The 23,257-nt window shown below is 32.5% G+C and overlaps 1 long non-coding RNA gene across 1 annotated transcript in view; it reads left to right on the plus strand.

The window, feature by feature from the left end:
• The first annotated feature begins 1,126 nt into the window (after positions 1-1,126).
• The window catches only part of LOC119638186, a 120,210-nt gene continuing 98,079 nt past the window's right edge, over positions 1,127-23,257 (plus strand). The window contains exon 1 of the long non-coding RNA XR_005247395.1: positions 1,127-1,984. This is a non-coding gene — a long non-coding RNA (uncharacterized LOC119638186). The remainder of the gene's footprint in view (positions 1,985-23,257) is intronic.

The following is a 23,257-nucleotide window of genomic DNA, read 5'->3' on the forward strand; positions in this document are numbered from 1 at the left end:
AATTTCGTGCTTTGGTGCTCCTTTTTTCTACGGCTACTGGTCTAAGATAATGTAATTGCCAAAAAGAAACGGGCGGCTTGCAGGAGGGATATAGTTAGACCAGTGCTAGGGAGAATTGAATATGTTTATAGTTCCAAGATCCGTTCACCATACAAATTCCTTCCTATCGGCTGTCGTCATTAATAATTTTAAGAAATACAATTTCGAAGCATTATCGACATTTGCGTGCAAAAGGTTTAAATAACTGCAACAAAACTTGACGCAGATGTTAGTCAGGGCACTGCCAACCCAAATATAATATAAGAGCCCAATTATTATTATCTTCCATAATTTCTTGCTGTTTAATTTGAATACCTTAGTCGTCGGGTCGCACTACTACTCCCGGAGAGGAATACAATTAGTAAACGGGGCACAGGTACCTAAAACTGCTTTCCTATTTAGTCTAAGCGATCATCGATGCACTGCCTTTTGATATCAACAACATATTCTTAGGGATATGTAACCAGAGCAGATGGGATATTAGAGAAATTCGCCTTGCAAAGACTACAAATAGCAAACTTTAGTAAGAAACATACTAACAACTTAAGCCAAGCATTATCTCCTTTCTCACCTTATGTGGAGAACAGGTTTCCCAAACTCAAAGCACATGAGTAAGCAAATAGGTAAAGTAAAGATATTTTTTTCTCGACATAACCACTAATTTTGTTGCTAGATTCCTAACATAAAAGTTTACGTTTGCAACTTAAAAAGTTTAGAATAGGTTCAAACATATTAAGTTTTTTTCCTTATCACACCTAACCTTAACTGAAAAACTTCAGGTTACGGATGTAATGCAAAAGAAAATCCCGCGTAAACTATGGGTATATTCAATATTTATAAAACATAATCTAACCCTCGATTAAAGCGTTATTTATCTTGTGAAACTTGAAATACGTTCATGGCTGCAGATTAAAAATCCCAAGTAGTATCAGGCATATTGGAAAGACTAAAGTTGACTCCGCCAACATATTAACAATTAATTGACTTAATGTGCATTGAAAGTGAAAAATCGCATAAAGTGAGACTTTACTGTATGTACGTATATAATATACACAGCCAGTCTATATTAGGTAACTAGATGCATATTTTATATGTATGCAATCAATGTTCAACATTATTATAGTTTCATGATAATTGGTTACATATTGAATAAATTAATAGTTAACCCATAATATAATTATATACAACAATTTTTGCTATAAAGTAGGGCAACAACAAATTATCATAAACAAAAAGGCTCAATGATTATAGCGTGTAAATGATAATACCAAAAACGTATTCGCGAGACTGAATTGAGACAAGTAAGTTCAATCGATACTCAAATACTGATCGGAAAGTAGAACGAATAATCTCGAATATATTATGAAATCTTAATTGAAGTAAACCACTCCGTGTAATAAACAATCACAAATAGTTCATAGTGATAGGTATTCATTGATTTATATGAAAAAATGTACAAAGAAGTTTTTTGACAAAATAAGATCATTATTAAAATCTATCGGATCAAATTAGATGCAATGCATTTATTAAGCCAAAGAGAAAAAAAAAAAAGTTTGTTAACTAACTGATGCAGGGCATCAAATGTAGCTCTCTTACCTTCCCCGTGAGATACGCAAAATTCTAAGACCCACCACCCGGTTGCCCCCCACGTAACAAGTAAAATTACCTGTAGGTAGAAAAATACGTCAAAATTGTCCGGCCAATATAATAACATCAACATGAAATAATATCAAAATGCACAAAGAAAACTAGTAAAAAGTGGTGAAAATTCAATATCAAGCCACGGTAAAAGAAAGTTCAAAAGTAGTGTGCAAATGTATTCCTGTATAAAAAGTATTTATAAAAATAATTTATTATGTGCGGGTAATCCATTAAATTTTGTGTAATATTGAAATAAAGTGCGTTCCAGCTGAGAAGACAACAATAAAAGCGCTTATAACTCGAGGTAAGTGAGAGATGGCGTTTTTCCTTTATAATGAATATTTTTCAGAGATATAAAACTATAAACATTAAAAATAAAAAATATATTTAAATTCGTATAAAATGCGAAATTATAGTTTCTGCAGGGTGTCTTGAGAAATTGATAACAGCTCCAAAGAGTCTGCTTTTTCCTTCCTTCCTCCGTGAGCCAGAAAATGAACAACAGCACTGTAAGCTGGGGCTATACTCATTTTGTTTTTTTTTCCATAAATTACGTAACACCCAAAACGAAGTTTCAGAGATCCTAGGAGATATATGTATTCTTGATCAGCATGATATACTGAATTCGTTGGGCCATGTCTGTCCGCGGTTGTTTCGAATTATTTTGTATATTCCGCAAATGAAGATAGATTATCTGCCTAAAAATGGGTTAATTCTAACACAAATATGGTAGACACCGCGATCAATTTTTTCTTAATGATACCAGCGATATGAGCATCAAATAAAAAAACTTGGAGAGTAGAATGCGAAAAGCATAGTGGTGGGTATGCGAGATGTCGCTCCTGCCGAATATAATTTTCTTTCTTGCTTTCTTGTAAAGCAGAATTCATAACAGTATAGAAGATTAACAATTTCGAAAAATGCTGAATACGATTAGAGGAAAAGCAGGCTGGGAATAGAAATAAAACCATAAATTTCGGTATAGTAACATGCTTGTAAAAATGTATATAAATAGAATATTTGTGGAAGGGAGAGTTAGTCTGGCAAGAACATTTGAGCTGAGAGTACCGGCAAAATAAATTGTAAATAAATGATCCTACTGTTAAGGAATATAATTGCAAATCAAAGAACTTTAAAGTGTATTTCTCTTGATCAAAATATTTACGATCCAGTGATACGGACTGTACCTTAGTAAAAGCGAATTTCATAAAATTATTTTAAAAATTGTTTTAGAAAGCTCAATATATATTGGAGATGGATTATAATTCTGTTGTAACCAGGAAGATCGAATTTTCGAAGAGACTCAGAAGGAGGAAAGGCAGGGAGAAAAATTTTTCTCAACATAACATTGATATAACTCGTTGAAGGAATTATTAAATTTTGACAACTTCAAGTAATTTGCAAAGATACGAACTTCGCGCGGAACTTCACATGGAAATTGAAATATTAAAAACAGCGATATAAGTTCTGCGTACATTTGATGGAATTGCCCAAATTTCATTTTTATATGAATTTTTATAGGAATCCTTAAAGTGCTGATTAGTAAGAGCAAAAATTATTGTGTTCGTCTTCCTCAGTTATCTTAGTACATTACTTGCCATTGTTTGTAGAGGTTTTTCTTGCTTTTTTTTTTTTATCTAAAAGTCTTTTATGTGTTTGCAAGTTCCTGACACAGAGTTTATTATCTTTTGTTTGCTGTACTATAAAGCGAAGAGTGGAAAAGTAGTTGAATTTCGAGACTTGCAGACACAGAATACTTGATAATCATAGACTTTATAGCTTGATTGAGGGGTGGTGGAGAAGCGTTTATATATTAAATGCATTCATCAAGTGAAGCATAAGCTGGAAAATATGGCGAAAAGTACAAAAGGAAATTATATATATATTTTACGATATTTTTATGCTTTTTCCACATCTTATTATTGTGAAAGGTTTACTCGTTTTTATTATTACTCTTGCGTCATACTTACCCATATTGCTGGGATAACACACAAAGGACAACAAACAACACGTGTTTTTCTCTCCTGCGGGGTTTATTACATTGTTTTATATGGTATTCGACAACTCTAGCCATGGAATATATATATATATATATATATATATATATAAACATGTATAAATATTTCCCATGATAATAAGAATCAACCTTTAATTTTATCTCTTCGCTTTCAAAAAGGAAGAAATTTCTGCTATTTAATTTGAATGAAAACAGAAAAACCAATGAAATATCTATTACTTGCTTTAGTCATTTCTCGCATCTGGGTATTTTCGATAAACATTGTCGGACTCACCTTCATTACGCAAAGAGTAATAAATTAGTTCTTTCTGTTTGCAAATCCTTGGAAATATCCCTTGGTTACCAGTATGATCTATATTCCTGATTAATGACGTCCGCCCATACGACCATCTGTGCTTGGTTTGTTAGAATGCAATAATTAAACTAAAAAGCTGCAATTTCACAATTATTAGCCATCGAACAAGTTTGAAAAAGGGGCGTGATTTTCCCATAGAAGATATTCATGTGTAACATAAGTCTTATGACGTATGATGTCGATTTGAAAGCTGAGTCAAAAGGTCAGTGAGACAAATACGACCCTACCACTATAACGTGCATTGATTGACAACATTTTAACATTTAACAATGATATCGATCATGATTCAATCATGGCATTGATTGATTCGGAGTGATGGGTGTCAAAGATTCGTCAAAATGCGAATAAAATAATTTTTCTCAATAATAAAGTCATTCGCATTTGAAGATTTTGCAATATTAAGCTAAAAACTGTATATAAGTAGAGTATGGCTTGCGCGTGTAAATAAAATATTTAGTGATTTATGTAAAACTTTAGTTTATTATTAAACTCTGTTAAGTGGTTGATCGCATGTTAAGTTTGCTATGCATCTGTTATGGTATGCTTTAAAATTGCAATTGCGCGCACTTCTACTATTACCTCACCTTTATAATTTGTTTTAATTTCGTTTTAATGACTTGTTTAGCTAAATTTATTATTTTTGTTGCGTGTTTTGTTAGTAATGCAATGAACACACTACTAAAAATAGTCTTTAACCATAGAATTTCTTCTCCTCTGTTTGGATTAATTGTGTAATGCTTTTAACTAATCACACTTTTGATTGACTAAAGTGTGACAATGAGAAAGAATAGAATACCAATTGAACTTAACAGTTACTTACATTGTAATATCTTGTTAGTAAGCTTTCAAGCTCACCGCTATTAGTAATCGTTTGCCAATTTCATGGCAGAGCGTTCCATAGGTTGCTAGCATAGATAAAAAAGTGTCTGTCCGGCAATATATATAGTGCATCGTTGCTTGCCTGCTTTCATATTGTTACATCGTTTTACAGGTCAAAAAGAAATCTTAGCTTGTCATTAACACTTTGTGCGGATCCTATGTTACATTTCCCATTCCAGCTATCCCACCCTTTTATTGTTAATGTTAGCGAAGTCATAGTATGTGGCGTTAGGGTTTGACCTGCTCAGAGCGAGTTGGTGCGTTATAGAGATAAGATCACGCTTGGAAAACATGAGAGTACATAAATGATCGGAAGATAGCACATTATCACGACTACATACCAAAAAAAAAATCCGGCCGTTTGAATAAAGTGTGTTGATGGGATATAAATTTAAGGCACACAGGTCATCTGGGAATGAATTGTCGAATAATAGATTGCAATTAAAGTCACCAGAGATAATTGTATCCGAGTAGTAGGTAGTGGCGGAACAAAGTCCACATTACGGTGCAGTCGACAAGCAGAACATTTTGGATTCGTTTCTATTGTTTTGAAATTGTTCTCAATATACTCATTATATTCAATTTGCTAGAGGGACGTAAATGCCAAGATTCAAAAGTCTCCTATAATTCTTGCATTTTAAGAACTTCAATCACACGCAATTAGACTTTTGCGCTTAGCCTCTTATATATAGTCAAAAAAAAAAAAAAAACAAAGTAGTAGTTTTCCGTCTCCGGACGAAACTATAAACGTAAGAGACAAGTGTAAGAGCAAACAGGGGAACAAACAAAAAAAAAAGGACGAAGGCCGAATAGGAAGGAGTCGAAGCGGGAATGTGGATGGGTAGACAATCGGAGTGGCCCGCGGTCTGAGGATAGATTGGCGAACAAGCACAAAGTTAAACGAGCAAACGGATGGATGATCAGATAAGCGAACCGGTACATAAGCGGTCGAGCAGATCGGTGGTTTCTTATTGATTATAATCATAAGATAAGATAATGCCAAGACTGTAGAAATTCATGTTTGCGTAGATTTTCTAGACATACGTACAAGCGATTGCCTGCACAGCTTAGTCACAACGAATGAACTCGACTATTTCCCCACTGTCGGTTTCTCGCAGGAAAAAAAAAGAAGAAAACAAATTTCAAGATTAGTGCCGCAAGGAAACCTTTCATTATTTGTAAAGTATTTCTTTATTTATCTGAAATCTCCCGACATTATGAATAGATCTCTGCCGAGTTACTTGGTACATGTGCTTGCTAATTAAATTGAAGTTTATCTTCACATCCTTTATACGCCCTTCTGATGAAATAAAAGAATGTGTCTTTCGAAGCATTTTTGCCCACTACTTTTGATCTTCGGTTGATATTAACGTTTAACGAAACTTTTACAATTTAACAAATTCTTAGTCTACTTTCAAGTGCAGGAGAGGATTTTCATAACGTTATCACGAATCCGCGTAAACAATGGTAGTGCGGTAAAAGCGGACAGTACTTTCTATTAAAAATTTCTGCTTATCACTGCTCACCACCTAAGTGTGGTTGCGCAAGTTTTAAAATTCCATTTGCAACGCCTCGAAAGAGCCATCGGACAACTGTGAAGTAATCTCTTCCCATTCCAAACTTTCAGTTGCAAATTGCTACTGACTGAAATTATTATTATTAAGAATTTTTTTTCTTTTTCTGGTAAAGCGACACATAGAGAGAATAATGAATTTAATGTACTCTCATACTATTAATTTTTGGCATATAAAAGCAGCCGAGTATGAAGTAACGACAGTCTTTTTGATGTTGAGGTTTACTTTGACAAATATTTTTAAATTAAAGACAGATAAAGAGTAACGAAGGGTAGAGAGATAGAGAGAGAAGTCAAAATAAAAGCGCATTCAACAAAAAACAATACAATTTGTAAAAATGTTTAAAAAGAAAACAAAAAAATAAAAAAATAAATAAAATGGAACGACTTCATTCATGACGTAGAGAAAACAAACAAAAAAGTGGAAGTCAAATAAGAAAAGCATGAATGCTTAAAGACTGAATGCTTGGGACCCCGACGATCCCGTAAATATTTTTATGAAGTCATAAAAAGTGATCGTGATTTGAAGATAGCAAATATTTCCAATAACCTGATATACTATTCCAAGAAAATATCAGTATTGTATCTATTGTCTGTCTCCATTATAACAATATATTTATATATATCTTCCGTTTCTTGAAAGGCGCTTAATGAACCAAAAAGCAGAAGAGCCTGAATCTGAATAAAGTCGCCCATGTGTTTATGTTTTTGATCAGTATTTGATTTTTTTATTAGAATTGTTTTGCTATTTTTGACATGCCCTTACGTCCGTCCTACACACATGTACATGGATTTTCATGTATGCAAATTTAAGATGAAAGCTTCCGTTCAATTTTCATAGTAACATTCATTGCCTGCACCTTTCGATGGGAGTGAACGAATGTGTTTTAAAAATTCAGCCAAGAACACAAGAAGTTCACTTCAATTCCGCTTAATTTGCGAGCGATCAATTCGCCACTTCAGCATGAATTGAGAACTTGTATAGGTATTCTAATCGGATGGTTGGGTGTTACAAATGCATTAATAAAATCAAGCATATCAAGCATTTTAAAGTGCATAGCATGAGAAAAAAATGCAGACATTTTTACATAAAATCCTCCCAGCAGAACAAACAGTAAAAATGCATTTTAAAAATAATTGTGAAAATGGCTCAAGACGAAAAATTGCAAACACAAAATGTGTTGTCGTTACACTAAATTAGAAAATAAGTGAAAGGAAAATAAAATCCTTTAATAAAAGAAATTAAGGCGAAAACAAATGAGAAAATCAGGCAACAGGATAAATGTAAGATTTTTTTGCTCTGTGACCGAAACAAACAGATAAATACTGTATAGAAAAAAAAAAAAAACAACAACAAAATTTTCCGGTCCTCTCTTCTTTATTCTTTCTTTTATTAATGACTGAATTCAATTTTTTACTTAGTACTTGCAGCTTTCAGTTATTGAGTAAAGATAAATGTGAAAGAGCACCGAATGAAATTTTTTGCCGTAGCATTATTTTGAAATTTTGATCTTTGAAATTTTATAAAAACAAATCTAAATTTTCTTTAACGATATATATCAGTCAGTCTTACATTTTATTTCCTGTATTGACAGACGTTAGGAAAAAATCACTCGAATTTCAAGCTTGAATATCAATCGCTTTTTACGCTTCTACGAATATCTAAGGGGCGGTCGTTTAAATACTTTAATGAAATTTGCATCACACAATTCTGCAACGATTCACTTAAAGGCGAAAAAAAAAAACATATTTTAATGATTATTTTACATGACTTTGAACTCTCTGTAAAGCAAGTGATACGGTGTAGCAATAAAATTGGCGAGACACGTTGGCGCCCATTAAATTTGATATCTAGCAATTGTAGATTTTCAATTGAAGTCAGCACAAGCAGAAAAAATTGGCATTTAGTTTATAAAGAATATCGTGATACTTTATTGAAACTTATGCGCTCACTATCATCTAAAAATATGCTTTAAGTGGGGATGGCCCAACACGTGATGAACACGTGCTCGGAATTTTTCGAGTAATGAATATGTAATGATGAATGGAAATAAAAATTTCCAGATTCTTCATCCGCACATACGAAACTTAAACGGGAAAAGATAACCGAATCTGTTTGCCATCATTTCGCTTAAGCGGGGCGAAACATTGTTCCCCGTGGACGTAAAAAGCTGGAAACCTTTTCCGTACACCAGTATGCTTTATACTCTGCAATAGTGCAAGAATCCGAGACGAAAGAGTCAATGGTGTGCGTGTCCGTTGACGCATCCCCTAGTAATGCAACTTTCGCCAAAGTGGAAAAATTAAACCTAAAACTGAAGATTTGAAATGAGCAAGTGGTCTGCTTGTGAACACATGCATAATTGGTAAAATGCTGGAAAAAAAAGGAGGAACTAAATATTATTGTTGATGGCATATACGCTATAGCTGGAATTGATCTCAAAATTATTAGGGCCTGCCATAAAGCCGAGTAGATAAGAATCATGAGTATTAAGACGATCTTCGTGGTTTGAAGTCTTACTTTGGTAGACCAAACTGAGTGAGCATCGTGCTATAGTAAGTGCTTAATGAGCAAAAACTCCCTATCCTTCTCTCGCTTTCCCGACTTCCTTTCGAGCATTACTGTGCTATATGCATAAGGAATATTTCTCGGGTGAAAGGTCATAAAAAAACGCATTCGTCTATGTTTGCATAAACTGAGATCTAAGGGATCATCTATTTTCCCACAGATACGCCCATAATAACAAAAACTCCAATTGCCTATAAATACGTTTTTACAAGACTTGGGAAACGCCATGACCAGGATTTTTTAATGCGACGAATTGGTTAAGTGAACAACATACAATTAAAATAAGTTGTTGCAATTTTTGCACATCGGTTCCTACTTAAGTATAGGGAAACAAATGAAATAATCGAATATAGTTGCTGTCAAAGTCTGGATTCATTCTAAAATTTAATGTTTTCAGAATTATGATATGATTGATGAAAACTCTTAACCTTGAAAAAGCTATGCCTGATTGGGTGAAAAGGCAAATAATTTGACTATAAATTTTATCTCAGGATGATGAGAAAATATTGATTGAATACTTGAGGAAACTTTTTTGATTTCAAATTTATATACAATGTACAAACAATATCGTGAACCTAGTATAACAAACCAGTTTTATTACAGATAAAAACCTGCAGAGACAATGACAGTTTTTTAAATTCTTTCCAAAAGATTTTTTGCAGTTTTTTCTTCTTTTTTCAATTGAATATTTCTGTCCTTCTGTGCATGTTATGTATTTAATTTATTTAAAAAAAAAAAACCGGAAAAAAGAAATGAATTAAATAAATGAATCAATGAACAAAACAAATATAAAAACATAAGTGTTTAAGGAGAATTTTAAATGTTGTTCCCAAACTCTTCGATTACTTGCATTGATATTCCAATAAAATTCCCATGCAAATGTATTTTATAACTTGAAATCTGTTGGAAAAAACGTAAAGAGAGAATTTACAAAAAAAAAAAAAATCGACAAAGCTACCATTCACGCTACTCCCGTATTAATTTTGACATTTCTCCATTACTTTACCCTACTCTCGTCGAAAAATCAATAGATCCTTAAGAAATCTAGTCCATCAGTGGGTAAAATTGTACAGTTAAACAAATAATTTATGAATGTCAAAACCTTTCTTCAATTTCAAAAGATTATTATTCTGAACATACTGAAAGCAACAGCGCGAACATCATATCAATAAAATAAAGAACTTTATTAAAACAAATAGATTAACAATCTATTCTATATTAAAAAAAAAAAAAATGGACTTGACAGCTTGAGTTATCAGTGCTTTTGGTACATTAGTCTTTGAATTTATTTCTTTAATAATAGCTTTGAACAATATCCAAATCATATTTTCGGACAGAGTCGATAGCCTCAGTTGCTAGTGCTTATCGTAAATTATTCCTGGAATGGATTTATTCATCATAGATAATAATGCCGGTGATAGTAGCCTTGAACAATATATGAAGCATATTTGCGGACAGATCCGATTGCCTTAGTTTCTAGTGCTTATTTTACATTAGTCCTGGCATGAAAATATTTACCATAGATAATAATGCCGATGATGATGGCTTTGAACAATATGTGAATCATATATTCGGACTGCCTTACTTTCTAGTGCTTATTGTATCTTAGTCCTGGCATATATTTCGCTACCCTAAATAATAATGTCAATAATAATAGCTCTGAACAATATGTGAATCATATTTTCGGACAGAGGGGAAAAATTATATTTTATTTGCAAAAAAAAAAAAAAAAAAATTCGGAATTTAACTTTCCCTAACAATTTTTCCATAATTTGTTAATAAGTTTCTAAATCGATTGGGAATCTCATACTATTTAACATAGAAATGCATATGTAGGGATACGTAGTTGAGAACGAATATAATGTAAGTAATCCTTACTGTGTGTCCTTCAATACGTATTTTCGATGAAGTCACAAATATATTGAAAATTCACCCAACAAACGCAAGTTTTACACAGGATATGGGTTTTTAATTTAAACGCTTGACTGCCTAAATGATTGGATGGCTTGTATAAGTTATTATATTTTATATACACATATATATATATATATATATATATATATATATTTGTTCAGATATTTACGCAAGTACAAGTATGCTTAATGAAAACGCAATTATGCTTAATTTATGCTTCATGCATTATCATGACAATAATATTGTGTAAATATTTTTAAAATGTTTTAACCTTTAAGCTTTATATATGCAAGCTATCTATCAATGTAACAATGCAGCAAATATCTGTATCTGTGAATATCATATTAATGAGTTATTGAAACGTTTCATTTGCATATCCATGCATGTATGTATATATATATATGTATGTGTGTATAAATGTATCTATGTATCTATGTATGTTACATATGTGTAGGGTATGTGCAAAATACTATATATATATATATAGTTGCGGCTATTTGTGCAATCGGTTGTGATGGAATAATTATACAGAACTTTGCCTCTTTTTATGTTAGTGGCTCCTAGGCTCTCCTCATACATTGCTTTATAGTTGAAAGAATAACTGAGAGCTAAATTAATGAATACTCTATTGATAGTTTAAGGCTCATTGCACACATATATAAGTATGTGTATATATGTACATATAAGTATATATGTATATATGTACATATATATATATATATATACATATATATGCGTGTGTGTGCGTTCATCAACATATTTTATTTTAAAATTAATATGTAATAATATTTTGATGATTCAGTAGACACAGAGCATTTTAATTATTTTCTTTTTAGTTTAAACGTTTTACATTTTCTTTTATTTACAAATTGAAAGTAAAAAATTCCATAAAATTATTCAAAATTATATTTACTACACTTTGCCTGACAGTTCACCTGTATGCCAAATATCTTGCAAGGCTCCTCTCTTTCTTTCTAATCGCAGACTTCTGTTTGGTCTTCTTAAAGTGAATCAAGGGCGATCCAACTTTCATTATCAGAATCATTTCCTGAACCGATCTTAGCCTGTTTGTCTGTCTGGCAGTTTGGTTACCTGATATTCTAAGGTTTGCAACGCCGACAAAGAAGCATCAGACACCTCACAAAGTATATACACTATTGATCAGAATCAAATTCTAAATCGATTGTAGCATGTCCGTCTGTCCGTCCATATAATGTCTGTTATAAATATACTCTTGGCCGCGAAAATTAAGCTATCGACCTCAAGTTTGGCAGAAACTTCGGAAGCTCTCGCGCGCAGGTTGGTATTGAAAAAGGTCCTAATCGGTAGACGGACACGCTCACACCCTTCCCATGTAAACTAAGAACACTTTTGTGTTTCAAAAGAAATACAAAAAAACGTTTTTTTGCTCATTACTCATAAGCTATAATAAATAAATTTACAAAAATTTGAACGCATGTCCCACGGATGATGCTGGAAAAATGGAAAAAATCAGTCCCGCCCACTTCATATTAGAGAGCTTTAAAATGTAGTTATTTTTGTTTTTTTTTGCCTTTTTTAGTGTAACGGTGATCGGTGTAAAAGTTTTAATTTTCTTACTTGTTTTTCTATAACTTATTTATACTTAACTTTAAATATTTTAATATTTGAATTAAATATTCTTCACATTACATATATACACAGACTACTTTGTGCATTTTCGTAAAGTAAGGCATAGAATAAATAATGTTTGGTTTTCCACTTGAAATATTCGGCAGCGTTTTGCTTGCGCATGTATATTTTGATTTTATCATTTTTCTTTAAAATTAAATGAAAATGAAGTGATTTTGTTCGCATCAGTCGTAGTAGTACTAATGTGAAGAAAAAATTTATATATATATTTTTTTTTAAAATATCTATTGATTGATTGAGCGCACATTCATGACAGACTACTTTGCTTTCCTCCAGACGCAAATTCTTTGAATATAACGCCACATATTGCAATAAATACTTCTGCTATATAAATAACATACAAGCATCGTTCACTTGAAGTTCTTTTGATTTTATTGAATAATTTATTTGATTTCATTGATTGCAATCGATATGATGGTGGATGAGTTCGTGCGTTATGATGGATGCTGACCACTGCTGTATGCATAACGTATGCAAATTAGGGAATATATGAAATTTTTTTTTTTTCTACGCAGTTTCGAGAATGAATTAAATATTATAAGAAATTTCTAAATTGATAATTTTAGTCTCTTTAAATCTGAGTAGAAATAACCATATGTTGATTCGGCGAGCCTTTAATAGTAAAAAAACTTCAACTTGCTAACAGTTAACACTATTAGGAGTTTAGCTCAGCTTGTAAGGAATGCAAGAAAAGGCTCTATGTCCTCAAAGCAATTCTACGATTATTTTCTTTTATTAACAAAAGTGTCTATTAAGATGAAAACATAAAAAAATTAAAAAAGCGCTTCACTGAACTTTTTACGCCAGACAAGAGTTACTAATGTGCAAAAAGATAAATAGTAGTTGTGACCGAAACAATTTGAGACTAAATAGCTGCGATCGAAAAACACTGAAACTGCGTTGCTGCCGTTTAAGAAGTAGAGCGGCCAATAAGGCAAGTTGGAAAAGATAATACTTTTGCTAATTTTTTTTATCTTTTTTTTTCGATCAATCACACAGACGAAGCTGCTTATACGTATTTTGTGATAATAGTCGGAAAGAAGTGAGGTGGGGAGAGAGACCAACCTGGTAATCGATAAATGTTATGTCTTTACCGGTTAAGCTGTAACGAGATTAGCCTTTTTTATACCTCAGCAGGATTTTATGCCTGAATTTACATATGTGCTTTCATTTGCCCACATTACGCCTCTGCGCTTCTTTCTTGGATTTGTATTACGGCTCTCAATTTTCGAGATTTTGGTACTTTAACATCTTATGCTCCTAAGCTGAAAAAATGTCGGATATTTTAAGACAATAATCACTCAAACACATTATTGTAGCATGCCGGGCACGTGTGGAAAATTTTTATTGGATTGTATCAATTTTTGACTCCACTGGCTTATGAAGTTTCATATAAGTTGAAGTCTTAAAAGGGCAAATAAGCTGCCAAGTGCTTGCTTCCGGGTTCGAAATCTCAATGCAGTTTGATCGCATTAAGTCGTAGCTACAGTGGGTGTTCAATCGATGAAGGCATAACTCTTACCGATTGGGCGCATCCCGACTACGCTGCGGCCACCACCTATTTTTCAAGGTCACACTTTTAATACTTTGTGATGAAAATTAGTGAAGAATTGCATTAAGTGACATAAGTACTCTATGGTTGGTCTCGGCAGTAAATCGTCGATTAACGTTTTGAAAAGTTTGCACTGGAGTAATGGCAAATATCATATAATACACATTTTGCGGACAAATTTTGTATCTCTCTCTCTTTGCGGGGGTCATAGTTTGCAGTGCATGGGGACGTGAAGATCCATCAGACCAAGTAGAATTGACGAATTCCCATAGCCTTTTATCATTCGAGAGACAAAGGTAACTCCTAATCAGTTTAAGCCTGTGCGAGATATTCGAACTCAATCCAGGAAGAGTAAATAATAAAAATTGTTTTTGTACCGATCCTTATAACGTGAAGAATAACTTACCTATCTGTCGCGATCTTATCGTTCATAAAGAAAGTTTGCCGTGCTTCTGCCAATATAGCGGACATCGTGAATTCGCTTTAAATTAAATTTAATTCCTTATAGTATTCTTATTTTCTTTCTTTCATTGTATTTTCTCTGCTCTTTTAATTAAATTATCGCAGTAGAAAACTTTGAGAAATTCACTGGAGACTGATTAAATTAGCTGCTTGTTCTATTTTACTCAGGAGATAGATATTCACCAGAACTCCTTCAGTCGGATAAACAAAAAACTTTCTGTAAATTAAGCCTAAGTAAATAAAGTATGGTACGGCAGACAGATAATTGCTATCTTAAATGCTACCTTACCTTGGCGGTTACGTTCGAAATTCAAGGTTTACGAGAGGAAAAGATATTTAAAAATTTGAAACTTAGTTAAATAATGAATGAGTGGAAAACCAACAATGAGCTAACAATGAAAGTTAAAAACTTTTCTCCTCTTTAGCGATATTAATGTAATGTTAGAAACAAATGTCGAAGCTTTTATGATAAACTTAAAATGCTTTACGCAGCACAATCATAAATTTAATGAATGAGTTGTGAATTGTGAAAGAAAAACTTTTACTTGATATCCGCAAGTAATATTAATTTTTGAAGAGGTGAGATGGTGTAAAAATTTATATAAAAAAGTTAAACAAGGCAAAGAAAGTAAGCTACGTAATTAAGTGAAGATTAACCGGAACGAATTTAAAACTGAAAAAATAATATAAAATGTAATGTAAAAACTGCATTACTTATAATGATCAAATGAACACACTTTTGTCTACAATTAAACGATGCGGTTATAGCCGAATTATTGCAAAGTAAAAAAAAAAAACGCATCACTGATGAGGATGAGACAGCTTAAGACGCTTTCAATTTGAGCTAGACAGCCAGCTATGTCCATCCATCCATTTCTTCGCCAGCTCGTCAAACGTCCGTTTATGGAACTCGTTAGTGAAATTGTGGTACAAAACTGAAACTTACTACAAATGTTCTTAAATGATGTCCAAGTAGAAGCTTGCAAGCAAGTCTACGATAGACCAAAATGTAAAAATTTTCAGCGAAAAAAAAAACCTGACTCTGAAGGTAGTGGTCATCCCTAGCCAGTATTATTGTCAATACGTTACAAGCTGTAGGAAACATGGAACGGAAATTTTTAGAATGGAAATTTGGTTCGAAAATTTCTTGCGGTTCTTCCCAACACCAAGCTAAACTAACTTTTTTCAGAGGCCTCTTCAGATAATTAGGGTTAAAGGTACGTATAGTTACGTGGAGAAGGCTTATTTTGTAAAAAAAACTTTCAAAGTAAACGGTTGTGTTCTAGTAGTGAGACGTGGAACATCAAAGTGAGCTTATAAGATGTATTTTGCTTTCTGTCAGTAGAACGCATCTCTCAATGGCGAATTTTAGTTCTGGAAATTTTCCGTAAAGGTTTTACCGCGTTCTGGTACGCCAAACACCATTGATGACGAGAAACTATAGGTTATGATTGAAGTTTGTCGACACATGACGATTCATGAGATTGCAGAAAAACCTAATTTATCCAAAATAATAATTTTATTTCTTTTATAAAAAAGAATTACTTTATTTCATAGTGATGACAGTAATTTCCGGTCTATCTAATCCTCTCTGAGGCAGTTGATTGGTATCCGAGATTTGGTGCACAATGAATACCGTTTTCTAAGTTCTTAGTACTTAACTGCGCTTGTTTTTATTTCTTTCATCATATTTATCATATCTAGAACGTATGGAAAAACCAAAGGCACGTAATCGAAAGTTTATTGATTGCCTGAAGATGTCCGTTTCTATGAGCACCCGCCCTTTCTTATAGGCTCACAAAATTAAAGTAATAATAAAAGCAAAGCACATAGAGGCAAAGATGCTTTGGCGTAAAATGAAGTGATGAGCGCAGGTAAAATTTGAAAATGTGGGCGGTTTGTTCTAAAACAAATTTAGAAAAAGCTGAAACCAAAAACAAGTTATTACTAAAATTGTGTTTAAAATGCAATGTAAATATTTAGTAGAATCCATTAAAGCTTCATTGCAAAGATGACCAAAACGAAGCAAACGATGCGTTCACAATCACACGATGGTTATTAAAGATTCATCCCTAGGCGAATTTTGTTTTTTCTCTTCTTTCGTTTAACACTTTTTATTTTTTCTGTTAGCTCAGAGAGAGTTATGAGTAGTTTCCTCTTTTAAATTTTAATAAATATTATTTGAATTGTTTACGTTATTCTGGGATTCGTGTGTTATATGACTTTGTTCCGCTGGTAATCAAATAAAATATCTCCTCGTATAAGCATACATGTAAATATAGATCATGTTCAAATATGGAAAAAAGTTTTTGCCATTCGTACAGACGTAGCTGGATGCATGCGAAAACATGCAACAATATTTATATAAATTGTTGAAAATGACGCTGAAAACCAATTGGTTACATGTACATATATATATGTGCGAATATTGTTCTTAGTTGTCTTATGAAATATGAAGAAGCACAACTGAAACTATGATAGTTGGGCAAGGTCGGCTCTTCAACAGCCTTCGCCACTTCGCCTAATACAAAGCTGCATAATACAAAAATTATGTCTATGTCCAGGCACTCTTTTCAAGGCAGAAATTATGTGTTGCCGGGTCCAAGATTGGTAAAGTCAATCTTTATTGTAAATGGCTATTACAGTTCCAATTTTCAAGTAAAAACTTACTTTTCGTTAGAACGCTTATATGGGCGACTCTTCAGCAAGGCGTACCATCCAAACCAAATTTCTCTTCCATCAATTTAATATGAAGAAAAACTATTAATCAGATAAGTGTTGAGGATTGCAATTTCATTATTTTCATGTAATGATTTTTTGAAAACATGGCGCTATACGGGGAGGAGTATTAAAAATGGGTCGCCGAAGTCCACTTTCAATAAGATTTGTTTTTAGTCCGAAGCGCATCAGTATACCAAATTTCATCAAAGCTAATAAGTGGAAAGATAGCAAACATATTGACAGATACAAGGACAGACAACTTGGAATCGATTCAAAAGACGATCCCGAATCGACCAGCGTACTAAGTTAGGATAGGTTTACTTTAATTCGCTCTTTTGCACTGCAACTTTTTCACATCCTTTTCAATGTTATATACTTGCGCACAAACTTAGTATGTGTATTACCGCAAGTCGCGCATGGAATAAAAATAAAAAACAAACGTGTTTCTCCTTACTTAAGCGCAAAAATTGAATACATATCCATTCTTATCAAATGGTTATACTCAATATCCATTTTCCAATTTCCAAAAAAAAAAAAAAAATTGTTTTACATGTTAAGGTTCGGATCGATGGTTATTATATTATAACTAACAATACTTGTGTGAAACCTTTTTGATTTTTCCATTCATTGAAGGATGGCAGTGTACTATATAAGAAGACTATTCATCCATCTGTAGCGAGAAGAACTGTATAGCAAATATTCCAAAACATCTTGGTTGGTTCATCTGTCATCCGTCTTGTCCATGATCCATCGAACAATTCTCGGTTAGTCGGTAGATCTGAGTGCCGTTTGTTAATTTAAATTAATGACAAAAATATCAACAAATCTATCTATATTAAGAACAGTAAATCCTTACTCGTATCTCTATATATACAAGAGTAATAATACCTTTGGCTATTTCGCTGGATTCTTGCTTCTAGTATGCTTAGTATTTTCTCAGTCATCAGTTCAGAAACATTATTAATCTCTTCTTTCTGACATATTTCCATATTATTCATGCATCAGTTGTCACCTTGTTATCTTGGCTTGTATGACGTATGATTATCGTTTCTTAAATATTTCCATATCAACACTGTGTGTTTAATGTTGATCTTTCATAACTTATATGTAGGTGAAGTGATGTAGGGTATTTAACGATCGACCTTGTTCGACTCGTAACGCATCTACTTTAATATTCTGATCATCTGAACTTTTCAATTTAATCAAAAGCAATAGATTCAAATTTTGTTGCATCATAATTACTTTTCTCACTTCGTGAACAATTGAAAATTCTTTCGCTATGAATTTTGCAACTTGCAATTAATTCTTTATTACTAACAACATTCACTGGTTAACACGCCTTTTATTTCATTTTTAATTCAAAGCTTTTCACTCCTTTCCATTTCACTTCTTCAAGGGAAGATGGTTTTTTTTTCCGCGTTTGTTATATCCTTTTTCGTAAAGGAAAAAAAAAAAAAACTTTCTGTGCATAGTAGTGGAGGGCTTTTCTAATATAAAAGCAAGATGTTTATTTTCTTTCTCTACCCTATTATCGTATATCCATAATTTTCGCTTATCAAAGGCGTTAATATTGTTTAACAAAGTTATGGAAAAGAATTTCGCGTTAAAAACTTACTTTTTAGTTGTTGCGGTATTTCGAGTGCCTTATTATATAAGTTAAACGTCTTTTTTTTTTTTGCATCTACTTTACTTCAATGAGCTATAATATACAAAAAAAAAAGAAAGCAGAGTTTTTCTTTATCAAAAGCGCGACAGCGTCACTTCTGTTTTACTTCTTATACTTGAATGACTTTCTCGCAAAGTTTCTTTAGGAAATTCGTTTTTATGCCGCGCTTTTCAAAGAACTTTTTAGAAAAGAAAATTAAATTTAAACAAAAAAAACGAAAGTTAAAAAGTTCTTCTGCCAACGTTTCTTCAAATATATATTTAACGATTTAAAATTGTTAAAAAACTTACAATAAAAAACTATTTTTAATATAAACACAATACGTATTTTCATTGCGATGTAGTGATAACGAAGAGTGTTAAGCATATTATTTTTTTCGGACATATGAGGACAATTTGCATGGGACTCCAAACTTGTCGCCATTATCGGGTAGAAAAAGCATATGCAGTACCTTTAAGAAAGCGCTAACTGACCAAATGTTGTGGTAGTGGCTATCCTTTACCTATTTGCATGTGCTTACAAAACAAGTTTCCTTGTTTCCCTTACTTTCTTGATTTTTATTGTAAGGTCACTCGCTGTCTTTTCCATTTAGTCGCGAATCTATTCGCTTACTCGAATTACAAACTATTCTACTACTTAGATGGCCGGTGCATGGGGCATTTTCAAATTTTGGACAGTGATATAAGCATCACTAAGAGACGGAGTTGTTTGATTGCCTCTCTTAAGCAATCTAACTTTTTCATCAATCTTCTGAAGTAATTTAGTGAACTACACCTAACACCTAAATAGGCGTGGAGTGTGAAGGGGGCGACTCCAAGTAGATATACCTGTCGTTGGGTCAGCTAATCAGTCTTCCATAAACTGTCTAAATTTAATTATAGAAAACAATAAAAATTTTCCCCGCGAAATTTCGATTGCACAAAACTTTATTAAGTTGGTCTGGTATCGACTTTATATTCGCGCCTTACTAGTGTTTCACGTTGATAAAAACAGGATTTGACTGAAAAAATATTCTGTGACAATACGGGATGAGGCCATGTATTTAGCCAACACAACTGCATAGTACCTTAAAAAGAATTTTGAATAAAAAAATTTATCCACAGCTGGGTACACAATCACGTTTCCAATTTTGTACGTTGTATTACTTGCAGCTCCAAATGTATAAAATACTATATGGGTGTTTCGTCATTTTACAATCCGATGCAATTATCAGGTGTTAAAGCGCTAACAAAAAGACAAACTTACTCTACTCTTCTTGTTCTTTCGCTCTTCTGCTAGTATTCAGCAAAAATCAACAACAGATAATTCACTGCGCTGAATAGAAAGGGTTCAGTGTGAATACGAAGTTCTTTGCCTAAATGTTACTAACGTTTGCATTTACCATGATTTTAAGTATCCATACATATATCATATCATTTTGAAACGATTCAAAACGATATATAAAAATCGGAATTAAATTTGTTTACTTGCAACGCTTCTATCGACTGCGTAAAAGTTTTCCCAAAAAGATGGTCAATGCCTTAACGGGAAACCACAAGGAATTCTTGAGCGTCACTTTTGAAAGATTAAATAATGATTTCTCGTCTGTTTTAATTTACAGTACAGTCCAGCAAGAAATTGATCGACCATGGCAATCTTCGTTGCTTTCTTTTATAAATTTGATAGATTTTTCTCTTGCTTTACGCATTTTCTTTTTATGTTTTCTTTCTTTTAATGAAATGTAATCAAACTCTGACGATATTATCTTTTTTTTTTCTGCTTTTAATGTGTATTTGCAATTAAATTTTTTTCCTTATATATATATTTTTTTTATGCTTCGGTCTTTCGCACATTTATTGCATTAATAAAAAAAGATTATATTCATCGTAGCATTCCTGGCATTTAAAGGGTAAGGAAACATTTGCATGAAAGCTTCTATGGTAAGTCTTTAATATTAAGATGTTAAAGGAAATGACGAAAAAGACTGTATTCGATTGTATGGTTGGTAGTGAATATAAAAATGGTTTTTATTGATTGCGGTCAATATTAGAACTATTTTCTTCACCGATATCCTAGAGCTTTCAAGTAAACATTTCCTTAATAATTTCCTGTCGAATAACTTTTCGTCCCTTTTCCAGCCATTTATGAGAAGTCCTCTCCTCTAGAGAAGGTTGTCTAAGTTGCTCTCCTTTTCTTAATCCATGTTAACTAAACTTTCAAAAAAAAAAAAAAAACTGATCTACTTTTGGGGACTTATTTTAGAGATTCCAAAACAATTTCTTTTGCGGAATTTGTGTTACTAAGTTCTACTTTTTATTACTGGGTGAGATAAGCTAGCTGTTCTTATTTATAACTTGCTAGAGGGCTGTAAAGGGTTTTGAATATTGACCGCTTGTATTGGTTATCAAATTTGATCGCACTAGGGACTAGAATTCAAATAATATTAACAAAAGTAAAATGTAAATGAAAATAAAAGAAATCCTATTCCGTGTTGCAAACTCTTCAGAAGCTCTTGGAAGATAAGCCTCACATGACTGTCGCTTACCGCTGCGAATATGATAAAGAAAATGCCTTACTGAAGATATCCAGATGCTGTTGAGATTGCTTTGCTTTCAAGTTTATTATAAAAGATTCTGCACTAACTGCCCTATGTGGGCGTTAAATGTTTACATACCTGTGGACATATATATTTGGAATATGTTCATATTGTAACATTAAGCCTTTAACTAAAGTTCTTTTCCATTACCGTTAACACTCTCTATAGGATAAGCCATCGTACGACGGACGGTCTGCCTTTATTATTTAAAATTTCGAAGCCTTGTACAACTTGAAAAATTGAAAAAACGTAGAACCCATAATAGATATCGAGCAAAGCAAATTTGCTCTAGCGTTTTCTAAGCCTTTCCACTGAAAGAAAAGTACGACCTTTCTATGCAAAACATGCTCTACAATGAATTTAACTTAACTTATCCGTTGAAATGAATTAAAAATGAGCGATTGAAAGAAATGCATAAATATTTTCTTTGTATTTTGTATACGGACGTCTTAGTAAATTTTATTAAGAAAGTTTTATTTATAGAGAGAAAGGAAATATAAAAAAAATATTTCTGTAATAAAAAGTTTTGGACATTTATAAAATACTTTCAAAAATAGTGTAAAAGAAATGTATGTATAAAAAAAAGAAAAAAAAAATTAAAATTAACTTTAGAGTGAATTTTCAACACTCATCCTGACAGCATCCCAGCATTTCCTTAATTGCGAGCATTATGATAAGCCAATTGAGATTCATTTGGCATTCGGGCTAACAGTAGATAGCAAATCCATATCTAAATCGCAAACAATATGTTTTCGAAACTTTAAATATATATATGAATATCTCTTTCATTTTCCGCCTAATCTCTGATCGAAATTTAACCCAAAGTGAAGCTTCAAGATTAAGCTTCATTTTTCTTTATCAACTTTCTTGCAAAATTTGACTATAGTATGGACATTTACGTGGCGAATGAATACCTTCTACATTTGTACATGTGTACGCTCTATATTTCATATTTGATCTCTAATTGATATTCAACTGAAGATAGCTTTGTTAAGTTTACACTCGGATATTACAATTTTTATGGGAAAATTTGTGTATGTATAACAGTCACACTTACAGGCGCCTGGTTGCCTTCTATACTTCTTTCCTGATCTCTATGATTGCAATGCAATCGCAAGTCAACATCACAACAGTAACAAGCTATAAAGATCATGGATGTGCGGAAATGTATTCGAAGAGAAGCAATCAGAACAAAATAGTTAACATACCATTACGATTCGATCGCGTTTATAAAAATCATTTTGATCAATAAATATAAAGAAATATTTTGCTTTTATTAGATAAGTTAATGCACACTGCACATAAAAAAGTTAATAAAAAAGGAAACGAAAAATGAAATGAATATAAAAAAAGAAAAAATATGAAATCTTAAAAACAAGGAACTTTTTAAAGAAACAGAAATTTTGTAATCATTTTTAAAAGGTATCTATCTATCTTTGCAGACAGAAATATGTGCTCAGACAGAAAAGTTTCGCTATTTACATATTCTCAGGTATATTTGCCTACAATAGTTCTAAAACATTTTCTCATATCTTTTTCCTTTGCTAAATATGAGAGAGCGCAAAAAAAAAAAATACTTATGAAACTTTCTCAACAGAAAAATTGTCATTTAAAAAGTTTCTG

The sequence above is a fragment of the Glossina fuscipes genome, unplaced genomic scaffold (assembly GCF_014805625.2).
Source record: "Glossina fuscipes isolate IAEA_lab_2018 unplaced genomic scaffold, Yale_Gfus_2 85, whole genome shotgun sequence".
NCBI lineage: Eukaryota > Metazoa > Arthropoda > Insecta > Diptera > Glossinidae > Glossina > Glossina fuscipes.